At 33.4% G+C, this 19,204-nt stretch overlaps 1 long non-coding RNA gene across 1 annotated transcript in view; it reads left to right on the plus strand.

The window, feature by feature from the left end:
* Window positions 1-7,389, plus strand: part of LOC110741736 — a 32,605-nt gene extending 25,216 nt beyond the window's left edge. The window contains exon 2 of the long non-coding RNA XR_002518504.2: window positions 4,286-7,389. This is a non-coding gene — a long non-coding RNA (uncharacterized LOC110741736). The remainder of the gene's footprint in view (window positions 1-4,285) is intronic.
* Window positions 7,390-19,204: the final 11,815 nt, after the last annotated feature.

Raw genomic sequence — 19,204 nt, forward strand, 5'->3', positions numbered from 1 at the left:
TAATCCTCCATTTAGTTAGACCCATGTAGAACTAAGAGAACATTCACAATAGATTTTAAGATGTGTTGCTACTAACTTACTATAAGGAGAGAGCCTAGAGTTTGCATGTTTTAAACTAGGTTTAGAATTTTTTCCTGAGGATTCAGGTAGGTTGATTAAATACAGTTAGACTTTTGCTTTACTCAACATGTATTTGACTACACACACGTGCACATATGTACATGCACAGATATATTTTTCTTTTATTGGATCACTTAGGATTAGAATAATAATAACACTGATAATAGTAATCATAGCTATCATTTGTCATATATAATACTCTTTCATGTCCTGTAGAGAAATTGTGGTATTGGTTGATTCATGAATATTATTTTCAGTGATGGCAATAATCTTTCAAGATAGTTATTATTAGCTCCATTTTAAAAATCAAGAATATAGAGCTTAAGGAGATTACAGCATTTACCTGTATCAAAGTACTAGAGATCATGTCTGCTTAGTTTTAAATTCCACATTTTCTGTATTCCCGTAGATTTTAGAGAAGTATGATAAACATATTCATAGTATGAGATTTTAACTAGTTCTCATGGCCCTGCTTTCTGACTTCAATGAGGATGAATTTCAATCACTCATGTGACTATACCAAATAACAAATTGTTGATCACAGACACAAAGATACATTTTGCCATATTTCTAAAAATAAAGAAATCACTATTTACAATCTATCTTCATGTTCAATGCTATTCTAAGAACTAAAAACAAAAGCAAAAAATCCTCTAAGACAAAAATATTAAGATGCATAGTACTTCATCTCTTGAAACACAATTATGCACACTTTGAAAATGCCTGTCTAGGTAAATTTAGGGTCTATGATTTTAAAGTAGAAATTATACTCTCATTAACAGCACACACGCACACACACACACACACACACACCCCCTATGTGGAGTTTGATCTCATACCCCCAAACCAAAAATTTTTATTGACTATTTTAAGTTCACTAAAGCATATTAGAATCCCGCTGCAATATTATTATTATAATAAGTTATCCCTTGTTTGTATATAAATCCATTATGAGAAGGTGGTGTTGATGATTAGAACACATTTGCCTTTAAAAAAAACAAGACTATTAGAAGTTCTATTATATTCTCTCATGCAAATAACATTCAAAGTTTGGATATTAAATAGAGGCATTTCCAGGCACAGATCAACTCCTTGAAAATTATTGTAGGAGGCACTTTAAAGGGAAAAATATGTTTGGCACAGGAAATTGCATTTAACTAAAAGCATTTTTAAAAATGGGCATTAACAAATTAGCTGGGAATGAATGCATCATTCCCATCTTATGCTCTCAAGCACTTAATGCGGATAGACCTACAAATCACATTATCATCACTTTCCATACCTTCATCAAATGTCATAGCAACAGCTGCCCTAGTAGCTCTGAGTATGCCTTAGGCTAAGGGAGACATCTGTTTGCTGACAACTTCAGATCAAATGACAAATGGGAGACAGAAATGTCTGTGCATGGTAAGGTCAGAGGCCTTACCTATTTGTTAGATTCAGTTGTAATGGGACTTTCTTCTTTTGATAGACAGGGAAATGATTAACATCATATCAGTTAATGATAATAGTAATTCTTCTTCAATCAAAATTAAGTATGGTTACAAAAGGAAAATTATTGTTGTTTTGTGAAGGACAGGTGTTAGTTGACACACTTTTTTCCTTTTCTTTTTTTGGTTTGTGTTGACAGTCATCACACTTTAAAAATAACCACAGATGTTTCTTTTAGTCTGATCAAAATGAAATTAGAGACTATAGGTTCCATTTCTTTTGAGTTCTAAAGAGAGTGGTCTTTTAACTTAAGGTTTACTTATTTAAAATATGAATTTAGTTCTTTCAAACTAAGAAAAAAGTCTATTTACATAGTTTATAGTCACTGAATGTGAATGCCCATTTTTTAAGTGAAAATAACCAATGTAAAAAGCAAGTAATTCCATTATTTTAGTTACTTTTAATCCTTTTTTAAATTCAGGTGAGAGCTTGGTTTCTGTATGAAATCACCTTGAAGAATATTGTGCTATTCTTCCTCATATTGTTTCCTCCCAAAATGACAGAGACAGATACTTTGTGAAGGAAAAGTTCTCAATGCTCAAAGAAAGATGCCTGAAGCCTTTCGACAGAGTTTTGATTCTGTTAGGTTTTATCAAGCCTGCTTGAAATGCCATCCTTTTGTGAGAGAGTCTTGGTGATAAAGAAAGATGACATAGATTCCTCATACAGACATATTTTATCGTTGGCAATTCCTGCATTATTTTTGTAATATGTTTTGGTTAGTGTATGCTTCATTTTCACATGATCCTATGTTGCTTCTTTTAGTCTTATTTTTTTCTTAAGTCTAATGTAGTCAATATTATAGAATGATTTACTGGTCCTTTTAAATGATTCATTTTGAAATCTACAAAATTCTAATATGTTTATGTGCAGATTAACTTGTCAATTAGATATATATGTAAATTTAGCTTTTTACTTTTCTTTTTGATTTCAATGTTTATCTATTTATCCAGTTCATAAAATTGCTAATGTACAGGGAAAATGCCTAAGGCAAACAACTTTTTAAAATGCAGTGAAGAAAATTGTTCCCTGTATTTCTTCCTTTTTAGCTATTCTCTTATGAACAATTCTTATCTCATTTCTTTCACTTTTTACTCACTTTATTATTTTAAGTTGTCTTGCTTTATATTTTATTCAATACATGACAAACTTACTTCTCACTAATAAGGTAATATTAAATTTTGAAGTTTAGTTCAAAATCAATCTGATGCAAAAATCTTTGATAGATTAATATTGCTTCATTTGGCATACATTTATTTAGTTTCTATATTTTCTTACTGCAATACTAGTATCTCAGACTAGAAATACGAGTGGGGACTAAGTCTATACTTCATAATATAAAAATCTAAGAATTAAATATTTGAACACTATACATATATTTTGTGAGAGTGCAATAATATGGTAAACATAAAATAGGGGTCAAAGCAAATTTACTTTAGATGGTTTTAAAAAGGAGTCATTTGTGCTCAATCTTGTTAAATAATTTTATTTTTATGTTTATGATTCACCTTACTCTCTTTCACTTTATATATTCTGTTTTAAAAATGACATTAAAACATTGGAAGTGCTTTTGTTTTTTTTACCTCTCTTTATTTGGATGTCCTAAAAGTTACTTCAATTGTTTTCCCAACAACAAGAAATTAATATAGAATTAGATGCTATAACTAGACACAGTCATTAAAATCCCTAAATTGTAAAGCATGGGATAAAATGTAAAAGGCCAGAGGCTTACTGACTTATTGAAAATATAGTAAATTCCTTAACTTCTTTTATTTGAAAACAAGACTTTATTAAGTCTACCTATAATTTACTAGTTTATTTTAAAAGCCACATTATTTTTAGTTTTCTAATGTGTAGTAAACTAAAACATTATCTTTTTTCACACAAAACGCCTATTCTGTTCTAGTAGTTAGCTTTCGAATTAAATTTCAGAATTTAACATTATCTTAAATATATATCAATGTTATTAATTTAGGCACATTATGAAATAATTTAATGAGAAATATGATATGAAATAACTAAGTTATCAACTCATAAACTTTACAAGATATATTTAATTAAATTGATGAAATACATTCTTTAGGATACAAGATCTAATTACAAAAAGATATGAACTACATTTCAGATAAAAAGATTATACTGTCTCCAAGTTATCCATATATTTAGTAAATTCACAATTAAATTGTAAATGTAAAATAAATTTCTGATAAAAGATTTAAATGTTTCTAAAAGAGAAAAGTTAAAAACAAAGAAATGATGAAGATCATTTTTCCTCTCAGATGTGGACACTACCATGCGATTATAGTAACTGATGTAGGATGGCAGTCATTCAGGACTATAGACATTTAGGATTAAAAGAGGCTTATATTTTAGAAACAGTTAATTTTCTATGCAAAGGATGCATTTCAAAGCAATGCAGTAATATTTTGTTTAGTAATTCGTGATGGGATGATTGACTGCTCTTTTGAAAGAATTGAAAATAAATCTTACTAGTGCAGAATGTAAGAGCAAAAACTCGAGTCAAACTTCCTAAGTTCTGATTCCACACCTTCCAATTACTGGTCAAATTGAGACTTTCATTTATGCTAGAAATTGCAAAAACATTAATTCATTGACATTCATCAGGCCACAGTCAAGTCTAGCCTTTTGGAGTTAAAACACCTCTTGTTCCCAGGTTGCTTATGGATGATCTATGAGTCCCAAGGCAGGAAGCAAGAAGAGTAATGCACGAAATTGAAGCAACATGCTATCAAGCTGTACCTGAATGAAGCAGAATGTGGTTGGTTCAGCAGTGGATGGAGTGACAGTTGAGACCAAGAAGATTTGAAACGGCATACATGAAGTGTATGATACAATATTCAGTATTCATTCAAACCAAGAATGGCAAAAAGGAAGAGACACAGAACAACAATTCAAACAAAATAATAAAATGGTAGTAAATGATTAGATAGTAAATTTAAACTGCAATGTATCAGTAATTGATGTTTTTGCAGATATTGTTGTGTGTCTTGTTTTTATTGAGTCTGACAATGGACACTGTTCATAAATGCCCTATTGAACAGTGTACATTGTCAGACTCAATAAAAACAAGACACACAACAATAACCTCTCCACTTAAAGGGGACACATATTCAATATAAGAATACAGAGTGTGTTGAATCATAAGAACAGAAAAATTTTAACATACAAACAAAGTGTTATATCTATAATAAATTACAACAAGTATAATTTAGGGCAAAAGCCATTATTAGCAATATAGGGGTATTTTATAACAGTAAAATATCAACTTGACAGCAATATGTAACTATATAAATGGCATATCCATAGTAATACAGACTCAAATTAAATAATGCACAAAATAAAATGATTGCAAAGAGAAACAGACAAGTCTATATTTACAGTGAGGCATTTTAACACACCAACTGAGTAAATGCTTATCAAGTTAAAAATCATAAGATCATCAGACATTTGAATGATACTGTTAAAACACTGGAACTAAATGACATAAACAGATTCTTTTACCCTACTCAGAGACAGGCAGTTTTCAAGATGATCTGGATCATTTTACAAAATTGACTACATGCTGGTCCCTCCAGAAAATCTTACCCTAGAGGGAAGGAGGAGAGGTAGAGATTTCCTTCTCTGGAATCATTAGTAGCATTTAAATCTCTTCTTTCCATTTTCCAGTGGCCCGTGTCACCTTTAAACACATCTGTATGACTTTTTCAGGGGTTGTCGCCTACAAAAAATCTTGATATTTTATCTATTTGCAATCAGAAATATATATTCGCAAATATTAATTAGAATCAAATGGAAAATATTAAAATGTCATTAAGCCTATTAATAGAAATAGAAAAGCTATCCAAATAAAAATGTCTTCATTTGAAACAGTCTTCACATTCTTAAAAACAGTGATGTTTGCCAACAAATCGAAGTCCTTTGCTAGCTGATTATCTCCTCACAAGGGATTTTCATATCTTCACAAAGATAGAAATGGACATTTTTATTTTTCAGAATCATAATTTTAAAAGTGTAGTTATACATATATAGATGAGAAATGTAAACTCCTGAAACTTATATATTTTAAAAAACTAAATGAGTATAAGCAAAAGATGGAATGTATTATGATAATATTGTAGATAAACTGAAAAATTACTATATTTTAATCTTCAGTAAATATTTTCAGAGTAGAAATTACTCCAAAATGGCGCACACTACATCTCCATTCTCCATGTTCGAGAATATGTTTATTCATTGATTTATCATAGATATTTTCTTTGATTTAAAAAAATTAGAAATGTAAAAGAACAAAAGCAAGAAAGACATTTTCCTCTCTTTCTGTTTTATTTGCACAAGGTCTAAATCTCGAATAGCAGCAAATGCTTGATTCCTTTTCTCCCTGTTCTTAGTTACCCATCTTGGTTTGGCGTTGAAAAGATGAATATCTGATTTCATATTTTGATTCTGGAGCAAGGTCCTTAAATAGTGAACAATAAATTTGGTATCAAATAGCATTACTTTTTAGTGTAAGTATGTATTTTAAAATTTTACACAAAGTAGTGCTACATATAATTAAGTTATTTCTGTGGACATTTTCTATATTACCTTTAATCAAACAAAGCAAGTCTTCCTGTTCTAGTTTAAGATGTCACCTTGCCTTTGCCAATTACAAAAATATCTGTAGTAGCACAAAATCTGCAATGCAAATCACTAGCACCCCTCAAAATAGTAAAGTAAAATCAATATCAGATTTCTAGATCATTTTCTTCTAACTATAATGTTTGCAAGGCTGTATTAATACAAAGAAAAAACAGGAACTTCCTCATAAATCAAGGAAATTGTGCACTCCACTTCCACTCTCAACTTCCGGCTCAGCACAGTAACTATCTGGGTTTGGGAGCAAACTTAAATTATTCCAGAAACTTTGTAGTTCTTCCACTGTGACTATTGTTTACTAAGTAAAATTTCCAAAACTAAAGTCACAATTTCTTAAACGCATGCATGCAGACAGACGCAAACTCATTTACCTAACTTAAAACAAACAATAAAATGAATGGAAAACACATCATTAGGTGAATAAAATATGAATTTTTTTTTAAGTTGCAAGACAACATTTTGAGAATAAATAAAAGAAAATAGTAATAGAAATCCCACAGCATAGAAAAACAAAATAATAGAAATACAAAAATAAAATTTAAAAGGAACATGCCTGGAATACACAGTTAAGGAAACAATACAGAAAGTATAATAAAGATACAAACAAGATGGAATGAAATAAGAAAGAAATGATTCAATTACTAAAGAATCAGTATAATAGACCCAGAGCTCAAATTTTAGTTTCTCAATTAAAAAAAAAAAAAAAAAAAAGAGAGAAAATTGAGATGAAATAATCAAAACTGTAAGCCCAGGAAATTTCTTGAAACTGAAAAAAAAAATGAGTTTTCTGACTGTTAGGGTCACCTACTTTCCAAACAATGAAGGAAAATTAGAACTGCAAGAAGGGCCACTTTTTCAAATTTCGGTTTACCAGGAGCTGGAAGATAATCTTAAAGACTTCCAAGGAACTCGTTAACATAACTATCCATGTCTTAAACTCAATTCTGGAGACTAGAGAGGATTAAAGAAAAGGTATTACTGTAGAGAAAAGAAATTCCCAACCTTAGTTCTATATTTAACCAATTCAGTAGGAGCCTAAAATAAAGGCAATTTCATACATGGCACTTTCTCAAAACCATTACCTTTATTTTTGACATAATCTCCTTTAAAAAAAAAAAAAAACATGAAACAGGAAGACAGGAAAGATCCATTTGACAGAGTACTTGACATAGGAGAGAGAAGAAAATACTCATGTGTCTGAAAGTATTCAAATGGGGAATGTTAGGAGATGAATTAATTTAAAAAATGAGTAAGAGTAAAATAGTTTAAAATTAGACCCTGAGGAACTCCTGGGAAGACAAAGTAACACAAGGAACAAGCAATGTTAGGTACTGCGTAACTTTCCTCAGGGTGATGTGTGATAGCCTCAATATAATTATGTAAACACTTACATTGCTAAAATGAAATTCGGAGAACTAGTTTGAGTAAAGGGGAAAAGAAAGTGTGTTATGCATGTCAGAGTTGGAAATATGTGATAGGGTGAAATTCTCAATTTCCTAATTGGAAATCATTAAATCATAACCAAAACCTGAAAATTCAAGAACTAACAACATAATCGATGTTGAGACATGGAATTTGGTACCTGATGAACAATTAGAAAATTATTGAAAGCAATTTCTTCTGGGTGATGCTACAAGATAGAAGAAGAAAGGACAGAAGGCTCTCCATAATCAGGTGGACACTGTGATTTTTTAAGTGGTATGCCTATACACCTTTAAAAAACGACTCAATTTAAAAGAAAATTAAGAGATGCTAATAGCAAATTTAAAGAAAATTTAGTAAAATATTCAATTGTGTAAAGATACACAAAATATTGGTTTTCTATGTGACAGCAAAGATGAATTAAGGGATGGGGATAAAACTCATCTCAATAACACCAACATTAAAATAAAACATAATTCATATATTTAGAAATATCATTACAGAAATATGTTGAACTTGTGTTAAAAGCCTCTCGTCAAAGGTAGTATGGAGGATTATGTAAACTTAATTTGGAAATACAAAAAAAATTAAGAATGTGTAGTGCTGTTCTTTAATTCTAACTGTAATGGCTGAATATTTTGATCCTGATTGTGATACTATAGCTTTCATTGCTAGAGAGAAATCATACACACACCACACAAAAATAAGAAACTGAAAATAATTATAACAGCAAACCACAATTATAAGAGTGAACACTTATAACTGGAAACATAATAGATTTTTTTTTGGTTAACACTACCTTATGTTTGATCAATTCTGTAATTTTTTGTGTAAGATATTGGAAATCATGGGAAAATTAAACCAGTTTTTATTACAGCAATTTGTTCTGATCTGCTCTTTCTTCCATTGTGTTGATATCAACTATGCAATTAAAGATAAGCTTAAGATAGTTTTTATTTCTCTTTCATGAACTAAAAATTACCCTAGTATAAAGAGTGTTTCGATTTAATGAACAAGAATAAGCAAGAGTACATCTTTAATGCAAGCCAATAGGAAAGAATGCTGGAAGTTTTAGCTAAATAAATAATTTAAAATACAGTTGTCATCAAAATGCCATTGCCTCAGTTTGATTCACAGTTTCTCATTGATTTGAAAAACCTGTTTATTTTTTCATTTGTTTTCCTCTTGGGGATTGTACGTGAATATTCATAATTTTTACAGTCAACGGCCAGAAAAATTATGACATTTCTTTGTGTGAGGTGGAAGTATAAGCTATTTACTGATTTGTTGCTTCTTACCTCTGCATTCATTTCTTAATATGTGGATTGCTTGGTCCATCTGAAATTACTTTCCATATATATGATTTCTATTACCTAATATAATGTGGCCATCACAAAATGTCATTTCAGATGATAGAGTCATGAGTTGGTTACTGAAACAAATATACATGCACTTATGAGGGACATAAATAATGGATTTTCCAATACAAGTTTGAATGCTAGCAGTAGAATCCTCAGACATTTTTATTTGTAGCCTCTTTGTTTTATCGTGCTCTAGAAGGTAAATATATCAGAAAATGTTTAGTACACTACAGATATCAGTCTTAAAATATAATGTAAATTGAGCCATTCTAACATCAAACAAATCACATAACAAAATGGATCATTTTTCAAATGTGCTTTACTGTTTCTCCTTCCCTGGCCATTTGATTTTATTCATTTTGACAGCTATTGATTAGCCACTGCATATAAGGTATTGTATTAAGGACTATATGGGGTATCCATAGAGCAACTAGGTCCAGTTTGTGGCTTCTAATAGCTAATAGCAGAGTAGGTGACAACTATGAACACAAACACAACTACAATAAGAAAGGTTTAGGTTAAGTTGGTGAAGAACTACAAAACACAATGAGAAAACAGTAAAAAGATCACTTCATACCAGAGGATATGGGTAAGCTTTTGCAGTTGTGGTTGGGGCTGGAGTCTTTCAAAATTCATAAGACGTTACAAAAATTTGGAGTCGGTGATACCAGATGACCAAGCAGATGGAGTGTAAATAACTAGTCATGGAGATTGGTATTTTTTGGAGAGTTATAAGGAAACAAAGTGTCTAATGCAGTGGCCACTAGCCACACACGGATATTGAGCGCTTGAAATATAGGATGAGTACCATGCTGAAATGATACTACTCAGAATAATAAGGTAAAATACAGAAAATTTAAAAGTACAAATATTTGAATTCTGGGATGGCCACTTAAGAGCACTATGGACTTGATAACTCATTTAACCTGTATAAACTTAATTTATTTCTTCCATCGAATGGGGACAATTATCCCAACGTGAAATAGTTGGTGAAAGAATGGATACTTTTATTCTTTTTCACTTGTAAAATAGACTGCATGTGAAGTATTGAACACAGTAATAGTACCATGGAAAATATTCAATCAACCGAAGCTAGTATTGTAATCACTTTCAAGGTAAGTGACTTGCCCAAGGCAAGAGCTAATGAATTGACAAAGCAAAGAAACCCTAATGGCAGTCATCGTTGGACCTTAGGTACACTCTTAGATCACCTCCTGAATTTTCTCAGTATGTCCAATAGTTTTTGAAATAATGAAACATTGGCCTTGCCCATTCCCATTCCATACTTTTTTCCTTTCTTTCTTTCTTTGTTTTTTTGGAGATGGATTCTCACTCACTCTGCTTCCCAGGCTAGAGTGGAGTGGAGTGATCTCGGATCATTGCAACCTTCACCTCCCAGGTTCAAGCAATTCTCCTGCCTCAGTTTCCCGAGTAGTTGAGATTATAGGCATGCACCACCACTCCTGGTTAATTTTGTTGTTGTTGTTGTTGTTGAGATGCGGTTTCACAGTGTTGACCAGGCTGGTCCCAAACTCCTACCTCAAGTAATCCGCCTACCTCAGCCTCCCAAACTGCTGGGATTACAGGTATGAGTCACCGCACCTGGCCCATTTCCCTACTTTAATCTGTCCTTCCTCAGGTATACCACCTAAATGCCTGATTTCATGATGGTAATACCTCAGTGTTAAGAACTGGTTAAAATTTGGGTAGAGTGGGGGTAGAGGAAATGCAGTCTTTCACAGACAAGATTTCTGGGCCCTTCTACTCTGAAATTGTTTTACCATAAACGAGGCATTGCTGCTAAGAATGAGACATGGTAATTAGATTTCTTATCGTAAAAAAAAAGTGAAAAATACTGACTATTGCCTTCATGAACAATGTATGTAAACCCGCAGAAGTTCTCATGCAAAAGATTTATGGCAAACCACTTTTAGCCTCTAGTTTAGAAAAGTATGTATTTTATAAGCTCTTGCTTCCATTTATATGCTACATTAAATGACCCTCAGTACAATATATCAAGATTTATGCATGTATGCATATATTTAAATGATAAAGTTATTTTTGTGCTTTTCAATTAAAAGTCTACATTTTAATAAAATTGTGTTATAACTGTGGAGGTGACAGAGGGAAGTTCTGTACACCTATCAACCGTTAGATCATTTGCCCTATTTTCCTTTTTAATATTTTTTTCCGCAATAAATGTTTTAGTAGCAATGCCTGTCTTATCTGGGACATAATGTATAACCAATACCAAAGATCGTTGACTATTCCTTGACAATTTTAGTTTATCAATATGGTATAATTAAACCTCATTTCCCCAAATCAAATATTAATATTGTAGAAGGCTTTTATTCCATAGCCAATTTTTTTCCTTCTTGAGTGACACACTTCTTTGAAAGTAACCTCTAAGTACCTATAATGAGGGGGACATGTTGAGATGCAAAGATTATATAACTATTGAATGGAAGTGATAATATGCTCTTAATAATCCCATTAATCGAGGCAAAGTATACTAAGCCTGAAACTATTCATGTAAAATGTTCACAGGCTGAGGCTGCAGGATTCCTTCTAGCCTGGCAAATGCATTCTCTTTCTACTAGTGAGCAGGTAAATTGAGTTGCACAGGGCGAACCATGGGAAGTGGGATCTGATGCTTCCATTTCTCCCCAGAAGCCTGCATGCATTATTTCAGAAATCTGCCTCTGGATGCCATGATTGAAGGAGAGCTGCTGTGCGCTGTTTACTGGAGGTTTGAACTCTGGCTAATGAACTCTTCCTAGCTGACAATGCTGTTCTCATTTGCCCTGTCATGAGGTAGCTGTAAGAAAATTTTAAAGGGCCTCAAGCAAGCAGGTAGCAAGTGGCTGCTCAAGATTAATTTCCATTGGCAAACCCTCTACTGCAGCCTTAGTCTGAATACCAGTAACGCAGGATTAAAGAACAAAAGCAAGCAAAGAAAAGCTCACCCCAGAGGTGAAAGAAAGGTGAATTGTGCAAATATGGACATCGAAGGTATTCAGACAGACGCATCGTTTCCATGTTGCGAGACCTTAAAGCACTCGGAACCTCCAAGAAAGCTGTTGATTGGTCAGATTGCTCACTTTTGTCCCCTCAAAACAAGATTGTCCTGAACTTACAGGAAATGTACTCAAAAGTAGTATGATTTAAGACAGTCTTCCAAATACCTGACTCATTTGCAGATAATCAGGGCAATTCCAAAGGATTTTATGTGTTTTAAGCCCTAAAAATGCAAATATCCAGGAAAGGGGTAGCACTAAACAGAGCTGGCATGTATGCCTCAGTGCAGGTGTACATCTCAGTGTCTCCTGAAGCCAGGGCCTTAGAGGATCGTAGAAATAGCAGGTACCCTGACAGCAGGGACTGGAAGCCACAGGGAGAGCAAAGAGCAGAATCCATACTTACACCTCAAGATGAGTAGAACACAACATAACCGTTTTGCTATGAGCTCATCACCTTCTTCACCAAACTGCATCCCTGTTACTTCTCCACTAACCTCAGGACATACCAATTCTTCTAAAATGCTTAGCTCTCTCAAGCTTCTGTGTCTCTCCAAATAATGCTGTTTTCCTTCCATGCATTTCTTCCTTCTCTACCATATTTGACTTGACTAATATCTAGCAGAGATGTCAACCTGTTCTAGTCAGTTTTTGCTGCTATAACAGAATACCACGGACTGGGTCATTAACAAAGAAGAAGAATGTATTTATCATAGTTGTGGAGGCTGAAAAGTCCAAGATGAAGGCACCGGCAAATCTGGTGAGTGGTAAGGGCTGCACTCTGCTGCCAAGATGGCGCTTTGATGCTGCGTTTTCAAGATGAGAGGAACGCTGTGTCCTTGCATGGCAGAAAAGAGTAGAAGAGAACAAGCCACTCCTTAAAGAATTTTTTATAGCAGCAGTAATTTATTCATCAGGGTGGAGCCCTTATGATCTCACCTGCCGTTGGTCCCCACCTCCCAACACTTGCACTAGGGATTATGTTTCTAACACATGAATTTTAGGGAACACATTCAGACTATAGCCCAACCCCTCCAGGAAAACCTTTCTGACCTCTGCTACCACTGACTCCAGACTAGGCTTGGTATCCATCCTTGCTTCCCAGCATCATGTACATATCACCATTACAGAATTGACCACGATGTCCGACATGTCCTTCTTCACGTGGCTGTCTCTGCTCAGACACTGCCTACTCATAAAGGTTAAACACTCAGGTTCAAAATTCTTTTTTCATGTCAGAGCACAGAACCACAGATATAGTAAATGTTCAAAAAACACGTAGTGAAAAGAAGAACTTTAAAACAATACTGAAAATGCTCTTTCATAGATATAAACACACATATACATATATGCATAAATATGTTGAACATTTACCATTTTGAAATAGTATATTAGTTTCTAAGCATTGTTCTTAACAAAATGGAAACACGTGTTTTCTGTCAAGTAAAGACTACAAAAGAAGTGGTTGATATCAGAATGACGTACATATGTAGAGAACAAATAAACATATATACCCCAACATCCAAAACAATCACAAAATAGCTCTTTGTGAAGGAATATATGAATCACACGATGTCGGTCCTTAAATGGCACTGCATTGGCAGGGAAATGTCATGACATACACTTCGTGTAACAAAGGAAAAAAAGTTATGAGCTCAAGTTTAGGTCTCTGATTTTAGTTCTTCACAAATCTACTCACCTTCTGTTTCTAATTTGCTTTAGCTCATCTCTTTATTCAGTTTCCATTTGAGCTACTCTTCTCTCCACACAGATCCATATGGTGCTGCCTCTAAGAAAGCCTCGGTAACTTAGAGCAGCCAAGTGGCTTCCCTCCCAGACTCTGTAGTCCAGTCAGTGACTCGTGCATTCTCGCCAGATGCTGACTCTTAGCTTTAAGAGGGTTGCCGAGAGGCATATTCGTCAACTATTGCCTTATGCAACAACTGGCCATCTGTCTTGCCGTTGCTTTAAGAGGCTAGAGCTTCAGTTTCCAGACATTTCAGATTCACAACATGCACCTTCAATAAATGTTTCAAAGATGTTTAGATTAACAACATTCTGCCAAATGATGTTTACTAAGGTTATTTTGAGATTTAGTGACAAAATCACAAAACAAAGGAAAAAACATTGATGCTATCATTCATGCATGCACGTAGCAAATTTATATCTATGAATTCTTCATATGGGCAGCACACAATATATGTTTACAAATATGGACACAAAATCAGTATACATATGACTACTACTGGCTATCTGGTTCGATATAGAAGGTTTTGGTGTAAAACAATATTTTCCACTTGTGTACAAGAATTTTTTAAAGTTACAAGATATGGCCTTAGACATATTTTGAAAGAAGCAGTGTATATATTGTTTGGAAACACATTAAAATATAAACTAACTCCAAAGGTGTAGGGAGCCACCATGGTACATGTATGCCTACATGGCAAACCTGCATGTTCTGCAAAAGTATTCCAGAGCTTAAGGTGAAATAAATTGTTTAAAAATCCCATTTAAGGCCGGGCGCGGTGGCTCAAGCCTGTAATCCCAGCACTTTGGGAGGCCGAGGCGGGCGGATCACGAGGTCAGGAGATCGAGACCATCCTGGCTAACATGGTGAAACCCCGTCTCTACTAAAAATACAAAAAACTAGCCGGGCGTGGTGGCGGGCGCCTGTAGTCCCAGCTACTCGGAGGCTGAGGCAGGAGAATGGCCTGAACCTGGGAGGCGGAGCTTGCAGTGAGCCGAGATCGCGCCACTGCACTCCAGCCTGGGTGACACAGCGCGAGACTCCGTCTCAAAAAAAAAAAAAAAAAAAAAAAAAAAAAAAAAATCCCATTTAATGAACCACTACAATTCTTCCAGTCAGGAGTTTGAAATAGGCAGAATCATGGTTTGAAATGACTGAGATGGTGAAAATGGGCATAGAGCTTATCTCTATTAGTTGCTTCTATGCAAATATGACTTAAGTACCATTTTGTTCATTTTATGGATGAGAAAACTGAAGTAAGTAGAAAATCACCTGACCAAAGTCATAAACTTATCGAGGAAATAATAGGCTCTAAATCAGATCTGACACAAATCCCAAAGTTCTTTCTTTTTAAGAAAAAAAAAAAGGCTTTATTTCGAATAGTTGATATCCAGTCAACTGCTAATATTTAAAGTGTAAAATTTGTTGTTTTAATACTAGCAATCATTTGTAAAACCAGATTCAAAATCAGGAGCAGACTGATTGCTCCCCAAACTTTGTCATAATCCTTTTAACAGTTTTGTCCCACTCTCTCACCACCACACCTCATCGCCAGGCAACCACTCAACTACTTTATTTCCCCAAACACTAATGTATGTTTCCTAGGATTTAATATAAATGGACCCATACAGCAATTGCACTTTCTTGCCTAACATATTTCACGGGCATTTGTAATTTGAGAATCATCCATGCTGTAGTATATATGAATTGTTTATTCTTTTTATATTGCTGTGTAATGTTCTATTGTATAGTTATACCAAGTTTGTTTACTTATTCATCCTGCTGGTGGACATTTAAGTGACTTACAGTTTTTGGCTATTACAAGTAAAGGTTTTGTAAACATGAGTTTATTTGACTTTTTGCAAACATATTCTTATTTTTGTCTTCTTGAATTATCCAGGGGTGGAGTTGATATAATGGTAGGCAAATGTTTACATTTTCATAAACTGCCAAACTGTTTTCCAAAGTGATTGCATCATTTCACATGTTTTTCAGCTCTATGAGAGTGTTCCTGTTCCTTGAAATTCTCACCAACACTCAGAATAGCCAGTTTTTAAAAGTTAGTCATTATAGGAGGTGTCTATTTGTATTATGTTGCAGTTATGATTTGCATTTTCCTAATATCCAATAGTGCTAAATATTTTATTTGATAAAATATCCATATGCTTATTTGCCATCATTTTTTCTGTGAAATAAGTTTTCAAACTTTTGCTCACTTGTTTTATTTAATATTATTGAATTTTAAAAATACTTTATATAACTTGGATACAAGTCATTTTCAAATATATGATTTGCAACCTGTTATAGTGGCTTCCTACAAATTTTTATGTTGTGTTATCATTTTGATTAAGCTCCAAATTCTTTAAAATTTCCCTATAATTTCTTTATTGTCCCATGGGTTATTTAGAAGTGTGTTATTTATGGAGATTTTCGAGTGATCTTTCTGTTTGATTATAATTTAATTCCATTGTGGTTGGAAACACACTTTGTATGACTTGAAACTTTTTACACATTTGGTGTGCCTTAGTAAATGTTCCACGTAAAATAAAAATTGTATGTTTTGTACTGTTGTTTGATAAGATTGTTCTAAAATATCACTTTAGTGACATTGGTTGATAATCTTATTCAAATCTTCTGTATCCCTCCTGATTTTCTGTCATTCTACAAATTATTTAGGGTGGGGGTTTGCCATGTAGTATTTTTGCAGGGTATAGAATTCTAGGTTGATAGTTTTTTCTTCCAGTACTTTATATATGGTGCTCCACTCACGTTTTGTTTGCAATTTTTTTCCAAAGAGAAATCTGTTATCATTATAAGTTTTGTTCTTCTGTATATGTTCCCCTTCTTCCTGCTCTGGTTGCTTTTTATGTTTTTTCTTTTTGAGTAATCTGTCTATGATGTGGCTGAAAGTACATTTCTTCATGTTTCTTGTGAGGAGTTTTCATCAAGTTGCTTAGATCTGTGGGTTTATAGCTTGCAACAAACGTGGAAATGTTTTAGTCATTAAGTTTTGGAATAGTTTTCCCATTCTTTCTCTCCTCTTTTTGAAGACTCATATTACAAGTATATTAGGCCACTTGAAATGATCCCACTGTTTGTTGATGTTTGATTTTATCTCTTTTCCTTTTTCCATTTTGATTTTACTGCAATATCATCAAGTTCACTTACCTTTTCTTCTCTGATATCAAACCTTTACAATATATTTTTATCTCAGAAAACACAACTTTCCATTTGTTTAGTTTGCATTTGTGTTGTTTTTATAACTTCTGTGTCTCTACTTAACTTTTTGAACATATGGAATACAGTTACAATAGCTGTTTTAATGTACTTGTCTGCTAACAATAACATCTTTGGCAGTTCAGGGTTGATTTAGAATGATTTTTTTTTTTCCATTTATGGGTAAAATGTTCCTTTTTGCTTTACTTGCTGGAAATTTATGATTGGGTGCCAGATATTGTAAATTGTATATTGTCAGGTGCTGCATATTTTGTATTCTTATAAATATTTTTAGTCTTTGTTTTGGGACACAGCTAAACTACAAATAAACAGTTTTATCTGTTTGGTTCTTGCTTTTGAAATTATTTAAGTAGGAATAGTGCAGTATTATAAGACTAAGTAGAGCCCACTATCGAGGCAAACTCCTCTATGCGCTTTCCCCAATGTCCAGTGAAACATGAGGTTTTTCCAGTCTACCTGGAGGGAACAGGGACTGTTCTGTGCCCAATATAAATGATAGGCAGCTTTCTTTCTAATCATTTTGGATGGTTCTTTTACTCCTTATAGCATGTGTTTATTAGCTCTCAGTTACATATACAAAAGAGATTTCTGTAGATCTCTAGCCTCACTCTTCACAGCTCTCTCCTGCCCAGTACTTTGTCTTGTAAAGTCTAGTCACCTTGGTTTCTGACTCTCAGCTCCATCTCCTCCACTCAGGGAGTTTGCTGGACTGCTTCTTGGCTCAGTTCCTCTAAGCCATGGCCTGGAGATTATTAAGGCTATAAGCTAGAGTTATTGTATAACTCACCTTATTTGTATTCTACCTCTTGGGGATCATTGTTCTTCGCTGCCTGAAGCTCAGGGTCTTGAAAACTGTTCTGTATGTATGCTGTCTGTTCTGGATATTGTTCATACTTCAAATGTAAGGGTAAATCCAGTTCCTTTTCCTCCATCTTAGCTGTAAGTGGAATCCTAAGCTAAATAATATTTTATCACAAATATTAAAACAATAACAACAACAAACAACAACAAAAGAAATGGTATTAATAAACTACACCACAAATTGTATTGGCTACTACTGGGTGGTGTCATTAAAGATTGGGAGAGGCAGGATTTTCTTGTATATTGTACATTACACTGTGTTTTTTTCCTTTGAAAATTATATGCAATTAAAACATACACGTAGATCAATAGCACAGAATAGAGAACCCTGAAATAAATCCACATATATAGAGCCAAACAATTTTTGACAAAGATATCAGGAACATTCATTAGGGGAAGGACAGGCTCCTCAATAAATGGAAAACTGGGTATCCTTACGCAGAAGAATAAAACTAGATTCCTCTATTTCACCATATACAAAAAAAAAAAAAAAAAACCTCAAAATGAATTATAGACTTAAGTCTAAAACCCAAAACTATAAAACTACTGGAAGAAAACAAAGGTGAAATGCTTTAGGACATTACACTGGTAAAATATTTTATGAATGAGACCTCAAAAGCATAAGAAACAAAAGCACAAATCGACAAATGGGATTATATCAAACCAAAAATCTTTCTGCATAACAAAAGAAACAATCAATAGTAAAAAAGGCAATCTCTAAAATAGGACAAAGTGTTTGCAAACTATTCATCTCACAAGGAATTAATATGAAGAGTTTACAAGGAATTCAGATAATTCAACAGAAAAACAACAACAACATAAAAAATGTCCCACAGCATTTCAACTTGGGTGACAGAAATCCTGTCTCCAGTATATATATATATATATGTGTGTGTGTGTGTGTGTGTGTTTTGTGTATGTGTGTGTGTATACATAGTGCACATAAACACAATCAAACAGCACATAATTCAGAGGAGGATGTCTTAAGATTTTCAGGTAAAACCTCATTTATTTAAATAAAAGGTATATTTTATACATCTGCAAATATTAATGGGGTGTAGTGCCATCTTATCATTATTTTACTTTGCATCATCCTCATGAATAACGATGATGAACATATTTTCATTTCTTATTTGCCATCTGTATATTCTTTTTGTTGAAGAATCTGTTCAAGTCTTTTGCTTATTTGTAATTAGGTTGCTGATTTTTAAAATGTTGAGTACTAAAATGTTTTGAAAAAATCTGAATTAAAATTCTTTCTAGATACGTGATTTACAAATATTATCTTTAAG

This window comes from Papio anubis, chromosome 15, assembly GCF_008728515.1.
Source record: "Papio anubis isolate 15944 chromosome 15, Panubis1.0, whole genome shotgun sequence".
Taxonomy (NCBI): Eukaryota; Metazoa; Chordata; class Mammalia; order Primates; family Cercopithecidae; genus Papio; species Papio anubis.